This window comes from Panulirus ornatus, chromosome 58 (assembly GCF_036320965.1).
Source record: "Panulirus ornatus isolate Po-2019 chromosome 58, ASM3632096v1, whole genome shotgun sequence".
Lineage (NCBI taxonomy): Eukaryota > Metazoa > Arthropoda > Malacostraca > Decapoda > Palinuridae > Panulirus > Panulirus ornatus.
The window spans coordinates 38,325,785-38,340,273 of NC_092281.1; the positions used below are offsets into that span (position 1 = coordinate 38,325,785).

Genomic DNA, 14,489 nt, shown 5'->3' on the forward strand with positions numbered 1-14,489 from the left:
AATAACCACAGGGTAAATCTCCATGTTGCTGTCGTGTTTTCCTCTCAATTTTCCACGAAGAAATGAGTTTTACTTTTTTATTTTCGTTGCAATAGACTGGAACTAAGCAATAGACTGGAACTAAGCAATAGACTGGAACTAAACAATAGACTGGAACTAAGCAATAGACTGCAACTAAACAATAGACTGGAACTAAGCAATAGACTGGAACTAAGCAATAGACTGCAACTAAACAATAGACTGAACCTAAGTGATAGACTGGAACTAAGCAATGGACTGGAACTAAGCAATAGACTGGAACTAAGCTGACCTGGTATGAGGTCAGAGCCCTCATTATCATCCCTGCTAACTACCGGAAGCAGATTAAGTCGTTCCACAACCGATGTCCGGCCCATGTTAACTCTGATGTGCCCAGCAGTTGGAGGAGGATCGCCAGAAGCTTCTGGAAGATTTCAAGGACGTCTTGGTGGACCTGACCCTTTCAGATAAGGTCGAAAACCCCAATTTATTGTGAAGATCTTCACTATAACGTTGGGCGAATATACTGAATGTTGCACACATGTGATGCGGACAAAATGAAACAAGAAAAAGACAAAAATTATGTCTGGTGTGGGTCTCGAACCCACGACCTTGAGTGTGTGAGACTCACGCTCTACCACTGAGCTAACCAGACAATAGAAAAATACGTCTGTTTCTTCAATTTGAATTAATGAAAATCTTTGCGAGGCAGCGTTTAGAAAAGAGAGATGTCTTTGACGAAATTTACTTGTTTGGCTCCTTCTTTTGTTCCTCATTATCGAAAGTAAACATATTGAAGGATATATATATATATATATATATATATATATATATATATATATATATATATATATATATATATATATATATATATATATACTGGAAAGGATCACAATTTTGTGCGTGATCAAGTATATTCCCATGAGTCCACGGCGAAAATGAAACAAGATAAGTATGAATGAATGAAAGTGTAATAAAGTCATGATGAATCAATGAAAGTGTAATAAAGTCATGATGAATGAATGAAAGTGTAATAAAGTCATGATGAATGAATGAAAGTGTAATAAAGTCATGATGAATGAATGAAAGTGTAATAAAGTCATGATGAATGAATGAAAGTGTAATAAAGTCATGATGAATGAATGAAAGTGTAAAAAAGTCATGATGAATGAACGAAAGTGTGATAAAGTCATGATGAATGAATGAAAGTGTAATAAAGTCATGATCAATGAATGAAAGTGTAATAATGTCATGATGAATGAATGAAAGTGTAATAAAGTCATGATGAATGAATGAAAGTGTAATAAAGTCATGATGAATGAATGAAAGTGTAATAAAGTCATGATGAATGAATGAAAGTGTAATAAAGTCATGATGGATGAATGAAAGTGTAATAAAGTCATGATGAATGAATGAAAGTGTAATAAAGTCATGATGAATGAATGAAAGTGTAATAAAGTCATGATGAATGAATGAAAGTGTAATAAAGTCATGATGAATGAATGAAAGTGTAATAAAGTCATGATGAATGAATGAAAGTGTAATAAAGTCTTGATGAATGAATGAAAGTGTAATAAAGTCATGATGAATGAATGAAAGTGTAATAAAGTCATGATGAATGAATGAAAGTGTAATAAAGTCATGATGAATGAATGAAAGTGTAATAAAGTCATGATGAATGAATGAAAGTGTAATAAAGTCATGATGAATGAATGAAAGTGTAATAAAGTCATGATGGATGAATGAAAGTGTAATAAAGTCATGATGAATGAATGAAAGTGTAATAAAGTCATGATGAATGAATGAAAGTGTAATAAAGTCACAGTTTAAAAGGACAAAATATGAATGGCAGTCAGGGAAGAGTGGCCCAGGTAAATAGAAGGATTAAAAAGTTCGCGTTATACGACGTTTTTTGACAGATTATACAAATTTCCTTTCCACATATAGAACTTGATGGTTGTGGTTAGTTCTAGAGACAAAGTTTAAAGGTTTGTGTTTCAGAGATGAACCACATAGGATATCGTTAAATTAACTGACATTAAAATTTTTCAGTTAAGCATTTCGTACAATAGCTGTAATTTGACGGAGTTAAAAGTTTGCAATTTCATTACAATTCTAAATCAAAAGTTTGAGATTCAATGATGGTTTGCACAAGCTTAACGTACATTCAAGTTTTGTGTTTATATGACGTATCTTAAAGGACTCTGGTAAAATAACGCAGCTGGAAGGTTTACGTTCAAATGATGGTGTTTAAATGTTGATTGATGAATGGTAGATTTAAATGGATAGATTTTAAGTTCGCGTTTTCATGAGCGACCTTAAACCTTGTGGTTGAATGTCAGAGTTTAAAGGTTGGTATGTACAATGTTGACCAGATGGCGGTAGTGTGTAGACACAGCCATACCAGGTCGTATTTATCATCATTAAAGTCACCTTCCTTACTTACTTATGGCGGCGATGAAATTCACTGGTTCTTGATTCTGCACCAATTAACCTATCAGATAATGGTACAATGTTTGCCTGGTGTTGCATATATCACGTCTGTTGTTGAAACACAAGAATGCCAGGTGACTTTGGGAGTGGATGATAATGTAAAGATCAATATAAATGTGGGAAATCTTGAACCGCCATCACCAGACACAACACATGTTTGGATCTGGCGGGGGGAGGGACTTGCCTGTGACGTCACGATGCCCCGCCTCCAGCCTGGCGCCGCTCTGTGTGTGTGTGTGTGTGTGTGTGTGTGTGTGTGTGTGTAGCCCCTGGGTTCATGTTGGCCACAGCCACCCACCGGCCGGTGGTCAGGTCAGTGGGCGGTGTGTGTGTGTGTGTGTGTGTGTGTGTGTGTGTAGCCCCTGGGTTCATGTTGACTACAGCCACCCACCGGCCAGTGGTCAGGTCAGTGGGCGGTGTGTGTGTGTGTGTGTGTGTGTGTGTGTGTAGCCCCTGGGTTCATGTTGACTACAGCCACCCACCGGCCAGTGGTCAGGTCAGTGGGCGGTGTGTGTGTGTGTGTGTGTGTGTAGCCCCTGGGTTCATGTTGGCCACAGCCACCCACCCACCGGCCGGTGGTCAGGTCAGTGGGCGGTGTGTGTGTGTGTGTGTGTGTGTGTGTGTAGCCCCTGGGTTCATGTTGGCCACAGCCACCCACCGGCCGGTGGTCAGGTCAGTGGGCGGTGTGTGTGTGTGTGTGTGTGTGTGTGTGTAGTCCCTGGGTTCATGTTGGCCACAGCCACCCACCGGCCGGTGGTCAGGTCAGTGGGCGGTGTGTGTGTGTGTGTGTGTGTGTGTAGTCCCTGGGTTCATGTTGGCCACAGCCACCCACCCACCGGCCGGTGGTCAGGTCAGTGGGCGGTGTGTGTGTGTGTGTGTGTGTGTGTGTGTGTGTGTGTGTGTGTGTGTGTGTAGCCCCTGGGTTCATGTTGGCCACAGCCACCCACCCACCGGCCGGTGGTCAGGTCAGTGGGCGGTGTGTGTGTGTGTGTGTGTGTGTGTAGCCCCTGGGTTCATGTTGGCCACAGCCACCCACCCACCGGCCGGGTGGGCTGGCGGTAGTTTATAACTAAGACTGGTAGTTTCACATGCCACTTGGAGTGTCCCTCACTACAGAACTTGAGCAGCTCTTATCCTGAGGTGGAGCAGTTGATCCTCTCCACCAGGCTGGTACACTTGGTCTGCACCAGGTGGCTCCCTCCTGGTCATCCTGAGTGGTTGGTTGCTGTGTGGGATTTAATGACCACTGATTTGTGAAGGTCATTAGGCCAGCCATCATTTTATCATCTGATAAAACATGAAGCAACGTCAAATATTACATGATCCACCTAAACTATTGAGAATGATGAAGTCTGATATTGTTACGTGACGTCATCCAATCTTGCCACTCACATGTTACGGTAATCACGACTACATACATAGTGTTGTTACGACTGATATTACTGTATGTACTGTAGTAACGTACTGTGTTTATGTGGATAACATGTGGACGTCAGAGGAGGCAAGAGCATCATCAGAGACAAATTCTCTATTCTATGTTGTATCCTCAATTTTGTCTGCGGTGATCGACACACTTTATCCCCCAAGATATTATCTTGCTGTTTCTTTCCATCATTCTTTAGTATTAAAGATTTTGTTCTCTCAAGCAAGATAGAATTTATCAATAATTTTTAATGTCATCTTGGGTCCAGGTAATGTTAGGTAGCGGTCATACAAGTTGTCCATGATCTTCATCATGTGGGTTGGGAAGGAGTCAGGAGGTGTGGCGTTGTACTCGGTGTACCACTTGCCAAGTTGGTCAGTGTGTATACCATGGAAGTTACAGGGGAATCATCAGTCTGTATGTTAACAATTAGGTTGAGCAAATAACACTTGGCCTCAGTGAAGGTAGAATGTTTTCCCACCAGACTGCATCCATTAATACGACTTAGATCAGAAGATCTAGCCTTAGGTAATTTGTTAGATCGAGATTATCAAAGCCTTTCATCATTTTTAATCTTTGTACTTCGTGACCATCTCTGTTTTAAGTTGTTACGTTGACGTATGATAAATCTAATATGGAGAACAAATTTAGGAGGAAACCTGGCAAAGCTACATATGAGTGATTTTACCGTTTGCAAGTAAACTACGATTTTGTAAAAACGAATAGCATCTATGTTGTGTATAGAAAACGTAACTCCTTAGCTGCATTCTCTATGAATGTCATCAAAAGTAAAACATAGACAAGGGAAGGAATGAGGCTTGACGATACGAAACATCACTCAATCGTGTCTTGCCTGCCCAGACCCTCCCTCGCCACACCACTGGCCATAACTTCATCAACACAATGCTTACTCCGTCAAGGTCATCCACACATTTTGCCTGGCTTGAACAACCGCTTGGCATTCATGAACCGCTGAATGTTTACACTTTCTGATTATCTGTAGTAGCTGATGCAGTTGCAAGATAGACTATTAAACCATTTTCTTACAATACTCGCTGGTAAGGAGACAATTTTCACAAAACACAGAGGTAACACTGCCTAAGAAACGGGCTTAAGAACAATTGTACGAACATAGGGTCACATTGGTACATCCACAAGGCACCAGTGGTCTGGGTGGCCTGAAATAGATTTGGGACCAAGAAGGATGATGGGTGTAGGGAGTAAACCTACCACAGACCATCATTAATTATGAAGAGTTGACAATGGTTACCTCCAGCCATAATCTATAAATCAATAGACAAATGTTAATGCAAACAAAGCAAGAATTAAACAAGCAGGAAACACAATCCAATGTACCATTTAACGGTAGTTATGTCAAGTTGTCGCATCTGTTGATTACCTGACTTCGTCTTACGTCTCACCTTTAGTAGCGTCTGCGAATTTCGTTGTAGTGAAACTCATGCGACCCGAGAGTCAATGTTAGTGATACACAAGAGGAAGAAATATAACTCCGAAGGTATAAAACAGTTGTGGACATACCAAACGCTTGACAAATATTCCTTAGTAGATGACAGAAAACACAAAGAGATCGTCCTTGTAAACTTATGATGAGGTTTGCTTGAAGAGCCTCCCTACGTCATCGTCGTCCACAGGCGCCCTTTGTTGGAGTGGGTGTGGCGTGGACACAGTACTGGGACCTTCATGATAAATTATCTACAACGTTCCAGGTGTCCACATATCAGGGATATGACTGTGTACAACGGTGGCTGGGGTTAAAGTCACTGGATCATATATAAAACATACAAAGGTTAACATTGATTCTCTTAAGATTTCAAGGCAATGAAAGGTTTGTAGTGCAGTCTTTATGACTGAAGGTCATATTTAGATAGAGATTTATCAAATGGATATTACATCAACGTCACAGTAGCCACTCCGGCCACTGTATTACTAACACAAGGGTTAACTGTAGTCATACAATACAAATACTAAAACTTAGTATTATTTTCTTGTTTTAGTTTTATAACCGAGAGAAACATGAAGTGTAAACAGACGGTGTATCGCCATACCTTCCTCCATCCAGTCATTATGAGGCTTCAGCGTAAGGTGGTGGTTGACGAGCGGAGGCAGACTCGTCCACATTATTATCTGCTGTTGTTGGACGTCCCCAGTGTCCAGGTGCAGCCAGGGTCGTCATCATGTTGGACGTCCCCAGTGTCCAGGTGCAGCCAGGGTCGTCATCATGCTGCCCGTCTCTGCATCGCCTGATCCGTGGTGCACCGGTGGGTCGGTGGCTGTCGTGACATGGTAATGTTACCGTCATATTCCGCGTCTCATCTCACGTCTGTCCAGGTGGGCTAAGCTCGTCTGGCCTGAATGAACCATATACAAGTAAGGCGTATCGCTGTTGTGAGTCTCAGTACATATGGAGGCAATATGGTTGTGCAGTCTCTCTCTCTCTCTCTCTCTCTCTCTCTCTCTCTCTCTCTCTCTCTCTCTCTCTCTCTCTCTCTCTCTCTCTCTCTCTCTCTCTCTCTCTCTCTCTCTCTCTCTCTCTCTCTCTCGCTCTCTCTCTCTCTGTGATGAATTTTATGTTGGGCAGACTGGTAAGGATCTTTCTGTTAGACTTAAGCAACATAAATATAGTATAAGAACGGGACAAAAATCAAATGCCTTGTTTAATCACGTTAAAAACTATGATCATTGTACTGACTGGAGTAATGCCATCTCAGTTATTAACTCTGACTCTATTACCACGAGAAAAATCATTGAATCTTCTTTTATTAAATACACAAAGAATTATAATCTTAATATTAGTGATGGTCTATACAAATTAGATAACTTTGCTGTTGATAGAATTTGCAAAATGATAAGTTTATGATACACTCGTTGTCTGTCTTGGACAATCACATGTTTACCATATGGCGTCCTAGCTACGTCTCTTCGATGTATATCAACTGACTGTTATATTTCTCTCTTGTGTCTCCCCCGATGATGTGATTATTACACGAAAGTGCACTTGGGAACTTATCGTGTTTCATTTTCCATGTGGACTCATAGGAATATATATACACATGTACATATTCTTACCTTGCTTGCCTTTATCCATTCTCGGCGATACTCCGTGTGTGTGTGTGTGTGTGTGTGTGTGTGTGTGTGTGTGTGTGTGTGTGTGTGTGTGTGTGTGTGTGTGTGTGTGTGTGTGTGTGTGTCTGTCTGTCTGTCTGTCTGTCTGTCTGTCTGCCTGTCTGTCTATTTGTCTGCATACGTATCTTCTGCATATTGTGGAAGGCGACTGAGGGTTGGGAACTGGGGGGGTTGGAAATCTTCCCCTTCTGTATTACTTTTCAAATGAAGGAATAGAGGAAGGAGCCCAGCTAAGTTTCCCTCTAGGATTCATTCACTTATTCCTGACGCTACCTTGTTCTTGCGGGAAATGGCAAACAAATATGAAAAATAGAGTATGAAAGACAAAGACAGTGGCCAAGTGTTATGTGTTCTGTATCCTTGATAACCATTTGATCTGACTCATTCAGATAAGGTGCAAAACGCCAGTTGTGAAGATGTACAAAGGATAATAGAACGATGTACGTACGTACGTAGTGTGAGTATCTTGACTGATAGAAAGTACTGAAAGCGGCAGGAAGTAGTGAGATATTGTATTGTGCTTCGTACAAGACTGGCGGGCGACTCCGTCCTTCGTGCTGTGCCACACACAGTCTGGTGATTGTCGGGATGTGTAGCCATAATGTTTGATGTTATGACCATTAGTGATGCATCATGTGATGTTTACTATCACAACATCGGCTTCTTCCTCCTCCTCCAGGAGAGTGGCAATCAGGTGGCGGTTATTGTGGTAGCCCGGCACATGCAACTGTAAGATTGGAAGCAACGTTCAGAAAATGGGACACATTATAAAGAGTTCCATAATTTCTCTAATTCTTCCCCAAATTCATGTGGACCTGCAACACTGAAAATGTTGAAATACCGCTGGTGCAGAGGGAGGGAGAGGCAGGCCTGGGATGAGAGTGAGGCTTTGTAGGAGAGAAAAGCTCGGGATGAGAGAGGCTGAACACAAGATGTTTGGCTGGAGAGTGAGGCTTTGAAGGAGAGAGAGGCTTAGGATGAGGGTTGGGTTGTACCAGAGAGAGAGGCTTGGGATGAGGGTTGGGTTGTACCAGAGAGAGAGGCTTGGGATAAGGGTTGGGTTGTACCAGAGAGAGAGGCTTGGGATGAGGGTTGGGTTGTACCAGAGAGAGAGGCTTGGGATGAGGGTTGGGTTGTACCAGAGAGAGAGGCTTGGGATGAGGGTTGGGTTGTACCAGAGAGAGAGGCTTGGGATGAGGGTTGGGTTGTACCAGAGAGAGAGGCTTGGGATGAGGGTTGGGTTGTACCAGAGAGAGAGGCTTGGGATGAGGGTTAGGTTGTACCAGAGAGAGAGGCTTGGGATGAGGGTTGGGTTGTACCAGAGAGAGAGGCTTGGGATGAGGGTTGGGTTGTACCAGAGAGAGAGGCTTGGGATGAGGGAGTCTGAACATGAGATAGGTTTGTGAGGAAAGTGAGGATTTGAAAGAGACTTTATGTGAAAAAGGAAGGACAGGCGGAGGAGGCTTGGGACGAGAGTCAGGCAGGACAGGAGAGAGAGGCTTGGGACGAGAGTCAGGCAGGACAGGAGAGAGAGGCTTGGGACGAGAGTCAGGCTGGACAGGAGAGAGAGGCTTGGGACGAGAGTCAGGCAGGACAAGAGAGAGAGAGGCTTGGGACGGGAGTCAGGCAGGACAGGAGAGAGAGAGAGAGGCTTGGGACGGGAGTCAGGCTGGACAGGAGAGAGAGGCTTGGGACGTGAGTCAGGCAGGACAGGAGAGAGAGAGAGAGAGGCTTGGGACGGGAGTCAGGCTGGACAGGGGCTACTGTTAATCAGGATGTTTGAACACGTAAGAGCTGATCTGTTATTTGAACACGTTGTTGAATGGGTGTTGACGGACTCCCATACAACCCCTGCCAGTGTGACCTGAGGGGACACACTGGCCAGCATCGTCACACTGTTCACTAGAGTGTGTCGTAGTGTGTCATAAGACTATAGCCCAGAGTACTACAGATGGACGTACACGTTTTGTTGTAATAAATCTACAAAGGCCACCTGATCTTCATTAAGTACCACAGACGAAGAAGGCCTGATTTCCTTCCTATCAACCCACGTGACCACAGACGACCGTCACATCTACTTCATATTTCTACGTCTGGTGTTGCCAGCAGTCATACAAGCCTACCTGATACAGTCTTGGCGCTCGCTCCTGTGGACGTTAAGGGCAGAAACCACGGCCGGCTACGTTCTCCATCACCCGTACATCAATGCAGTGAAGATACGTCTTTATTGCATTGCTGACACTCTCCCGCTTGCAAGGGCATCTAGACAGCGCCACCACCGTGCAGTGTTGTCATCACATCCAGACGTGTCAAGTAAGGTCAGCCATCCTGCCAACACCAACGTGGAGGTCATCTTGTCAACCGCTCCAGAGACGCGTCATCATCAGCCGTGGCGACATCCCAGACGTCAGCATCGCGTGGTCCAGCCCTTGTCGCTCACTCAACTTTCCTGCTAGCGAGTCGCTACTCTGCACACGTCTTCACCTCGCTATACCCAGCGAGACGCTACTCTGCACACATCTTCACCTTGCTACACCCAGCGAGTCGCTACTCTGCACACGTCTTCACCTCGCTACACCCAGCGAGTCGCTACTCTGCACACATCTTCACCTCGCTACACCCAGCGAGCCGCTAGTCTGCACACGTCTCCACCTCGCTACGCTACACCCAAGACGTCTTCGTGAGCGAATCTCCCATTCAGATAAGAACTATGTCAAAATGGTTCAGTCTTTGAGATATGCTCCTTTTGTGTGTTACTAGTTCCTAATCTATAAATATAGACATATATATACTTTTGGGTAATATGAATATTCATCTTTGTAGTTTAGCAGATCAATCTAAGTTTTCAGTTATTCTTGCATATATTCTTTCTTATGTATTCATACATTGGTACTATTGTTTTTAGTGACTACTTTCACGTACAGAATCTTGTATTGATATGTTATATTGTTATGCCAGACTTTTTACTGCCTTTATTTCATTACAATATTTTCAAATGATATTCACGTTATGTATTTTGGATTAAGATAATAGTGTTAATTGTATTTTGATTTTCTCGAGGGGATTATTACTTAAACACTTTAAGTCAGATTGTATTACATGTCCGAAGATATTCCATGCGGTAATCGTAAGGGTTCATATGTACTTAGGAAATTACCTAGAATCTCTTATTATAAACGGAACCAGCCTTCTAAAATGGTGACGTCACACAAAGTTGTTTTGACAGATTCTGGTGACACAGATGACCCAGAGAAACCTTCCCATACACTACCACACCCACACCCACCTGCCCCTCCACATCACAAAAACTCAGGACAATCAATTCCTTCACAAAAAAACTGTTTTCACACTAAAACAAGCTAGGGAACCACACGAGTTATTTGATGGTAAACTGTCAAATTCTCATCGGTGGATTAGAAATGCAGAGGACATTGTTGAAGATAATGGTGATTCAGTAGACAGAGCGCTTATATCGGCTGCTAAAAATCTCATTGATTTCAACAAGCCTAACAATTAAGCTAGGGTTGTCTATGACTCAGATGACATTGGAAACTGTACATCTTGGGAGGAATTTAAAACGTTGTTTAAATTAGGTTGTGAGGAATCATTCTCAGATAGTTCACTACACATCCTTTAACGTGCTCTTAACACAACATACTTGGATGATACGTCAGTCCCTGATCACTGGAGTACCTTACATGGAAGAATGAGATTAGTTAGGCAGGCTTATGAATCCTCATCATGCATATCGGCCATGATGAATCCTGAAACTCATGTGCAAACATTCATGCGTTTATTACACATAACCTTCATTCTCAAGGACCTGACCTCCAGACGTAAGACGACGGTTACTTAATGAGAACATCGACCCATCATTGTGGGTCAGTAACAAAAGTGTTGAATTACACTCAAAAGAAAGGTGGATATTCCAACACCAAGACACTGGGGAGGGTGTCGGCTTCCCAAAGTGTGAGGAAACATTCTAGTGGTCAACACAATCATTCTTCTCACGGTCAAATACAGCGATTCAGTGATGACAAACACTCACATAAAGTGACGTGCTTCCGGTGTGGCCAACCAGGACATAAAGCGAATGTGTGTCCTTACACATGGGACTCATTCTCACGTGAGCCTCGACCAGAACAACAAACGCAGTCAACAACCCATGTCATCACAGCCTCGGTCGTCACAATTCTGCCGACCTAGTCATGATTTCCTCCAGTCAGACCTTCACCCGCTCGCGCCCAACACCACCAAGCAGGTGTTCATATCATAGGAACGCTAGATACACTTCAGCGGAATGCCGAGCATTAGCTAGACAGACGTCACCTAACACAGGTTCATCATGTCATTATCAACAATGACAATCTCTCGCTCATGACAAGACTCCATCACATAAGGAACTCTCAAGACATTTTCGTTCTTCGCCATTTTCTCACATTACAAGTTTCGATTTAGTGGGTTCTTTCCAGGATAAGACAATCACAATCTTTCTAGACAGCGGCGCGGAAGCAGATGTCATTCATTGTGATTTTATTCAACCATTAATGGAGCGCACTCAACTTGTTCAATGCTCGGACTTTTACCCATCCCTTCAAAGTATCTCAAATGAAAATCTCGACGTAAGGGGCACTATTAAAATGAACATTCACATAGGCGACTCGGTCATTACCGTAACCCCTTACATTGTTCGTGGTGTAACGTTTCCTGCTAACTTGTTACTAGGACGCCACTCTATGTGTGGCACAACATAAGATCTGTCCTATTTATCATATTGTTTGTGTTGATAATACGTTCCTGCCATTGTCAGAGAAGAGTTCTCACTCAGTCAGAGTCATTAATACATCTGCTCCCACGTCCTGCTTCACGGTAGACAATACTCATCCTTTTTACTTTTCTACTCATCATTGCCCTGGTAAACTGAGAACCAACATGACTCTGCATAGCAACACATTAACGAAGGTTCCTCTCTCACTTTCTCGAACATAGATGAATGATCATGGACTTAGTCATAGTCAGGGTGATCTCGTACTAAGAGTAGTTGCTGAACCTTCATCACTAACTGTCAAAGGACTATCGATGGATGCCTCTATTCATGAGACCGCAGATGGAGAGGTTACCATATACATTGCCAATACGGGACCCCACTCCTGTCCGTCTCCGTAGAGGGGCCAAGCTTGTGGAATTCTCCGTTTTGAAGTCCGGAATTCAAGACGAGGAGTTGCATGAGTTTAACATCTGTCTAGTCTCACATTCCATTAACCCACCACCACCTACTCCTCCTGCCCCTGACTCAGCAGTGCACGGCTCGAGTCAGCTCCCCACCATCACCCCTGACATGATATCCAAGGTAGGATTAACCAAACATGTTGACCAGTTAACAGACTTACTTAACCAGTATAGGTCTACTATTGCCTTATCAGGAGAACCACTCGGTAGAACTCATTTGGATGTTCATATTATTAACTTAGAGAAAAACACACAGTCCCATTGACGTCCCAGCCTATCGATTGCCACACGCGCACAGAGACATAGCAAACAAACTTGTTCAGGACATGTTGAAAGATAATGTTATAGAGGAATCACGATCACCATGGAATTTACCACTTCTGATCGTTCCGAAAAAGGACGGAACTTTTAGACCAGTCATAGATTTTAGAAAACTCAACAACAAGGTCACTTTGAAAGATGGTTTCCCATTACCAGTGGTATCAGAGCTTCTTCATAGCCTCGGTAACAATAAGGTATTTTCAACTTTGGATTTATTGAGCGGATTTTGGCAGATTCCCTTGTCAGAGGAAAGCCGTCCCCTGACTGTGTTCAGTACGCCAGATGGTCATTGGCAGTTCATATGCATCATGCACTTCGGTCTTCATTCCTCACCGGTGATCACCTTCTCAAGGTTAATGACTAACATTTGTCGTCACATGTTGGGCAAAGAAGTATTGGTTTATCTTGATGATATAATTGTCATGTCTCCAGATGCTGCTATTCATTTCAAAAGTTTTGAGAGAGTATTTCTACGAATTAAGGATGCGAACCTAAAAGTCAAGTTATCAAATGTTCCTTTCTACAAACAAGAATTAATTACTTAGGTCACACCGTTGATGAAAACGGTATTCCACCTAATGCACGTAAAGTCAAAACAATTGTAGAATGGCCAGTCCCTTCCACAACAGACAAGGTCAAATCCTTCCTCCGTTTAGCAAACCCACTCACTTCACTTCTGAAACAGGGAGTTACATTCCAGTGGTCTACAGCACAAGACAATGCGTTTAACTTATTCAAGCAACACTTGATCGAGGCGCCTATCCTTCGATTTCCAAACTTTGAGAAACTTTTCATTTTGCACACAGATGCTTGTAAACAGGGTCTTGGAGCTGTACTTTTGCAGGAGTCATATAAGGATAGACTTTTTCCCATAGCCTATGCGAGCCATTCATGTTCAAAGACGGAATCGAAATACTCAGTAACTAAGTTAGAAGGCCTTACAGATGTTTGGGCACTCAAGCATTTTAAGGAATACATATATGGTTACCCTATTACAGTTTATACAGATCGCAGAGCACTGTTAGGTATTTTTCAAAGACAAGAACCTACAGGAAAGTTTCAGAGATGATTTTTAACTACACAAAAATTTGACCCAGATTTTCGTTTTGTTTCTGGCTCATCCAATGTAGTTGCAGACGCGCTTTCCCGCAGAGTGGGTGCAGTCACTGTAAATGATAGCCTTGTAGATTTTGATGTAGAGAGGTTGAGATAGCATCAACGGGATGACCCAGTCTGGGGTCCTGTCATAGAATTGTCCCAGTCAGAGAATTGTATTTAGCACAGTGGGGGAGTCTTGTGCAGGGACGCGAAATTAGGAGTGCTCGCCCGTGTTGTTAAACAGACAATCATTCCAACAGTATTAGTACAGGATTTCTTGAAGTTAGCACATGATTCAACCCAGGCCGCACACCCAGGCGCAGATAGATGCTATAAGCAAACTCGTTTGAGGTATTTTTGGCCAAGATACATAAAAACATTACAGATCATATTTGGAGGTGCCAAACATGTAAGGCACACAAGGGAAGTCCAACTACCCCGCATACTGTGTTGAAATATCCTTTACCTTCATACCCATGGGAAAGAGTTCATATGGACATATTAGGAGGTTTTCCTAGGTCCATGGCAGGCTACAGATACATCTTAGTAATTACTGATGCCTTCACGAGATATTGTGAATTAGTCCCAGTTCAAAATAAAGACGTAGCCACGGTCGCTAAGGCGTTCAAAAAACATATCTTAGACATAATGCGCCGAAGATTTTAGTCACAGATAATGGTGGGGAATTTAATAACTCATTATTAGAGGAACTCTGTAAATGGTATAACATAAGTAACATAAGTATAACTTAAGGTATAACATA

At 42.9% G+C, this 14,489-nt stretch overlaps 1 non-coding gene across 1 annotated transcript; it reads right to left on the minus strand.

Moving 5' to 3' along the window:
- Window positions 1-601: 601 nt before the first annotated feature.
- Window positions 602-673, minus strand: TRNAV-CAC (transfer RNA valine (anticodon CAC)). The gene has a single exon. It is a non-coding gene; the product is annotated as a tRNA-Val (tRNA).
- Window positions 674-14,489: the final 13,816 nt, after the last annotated feature.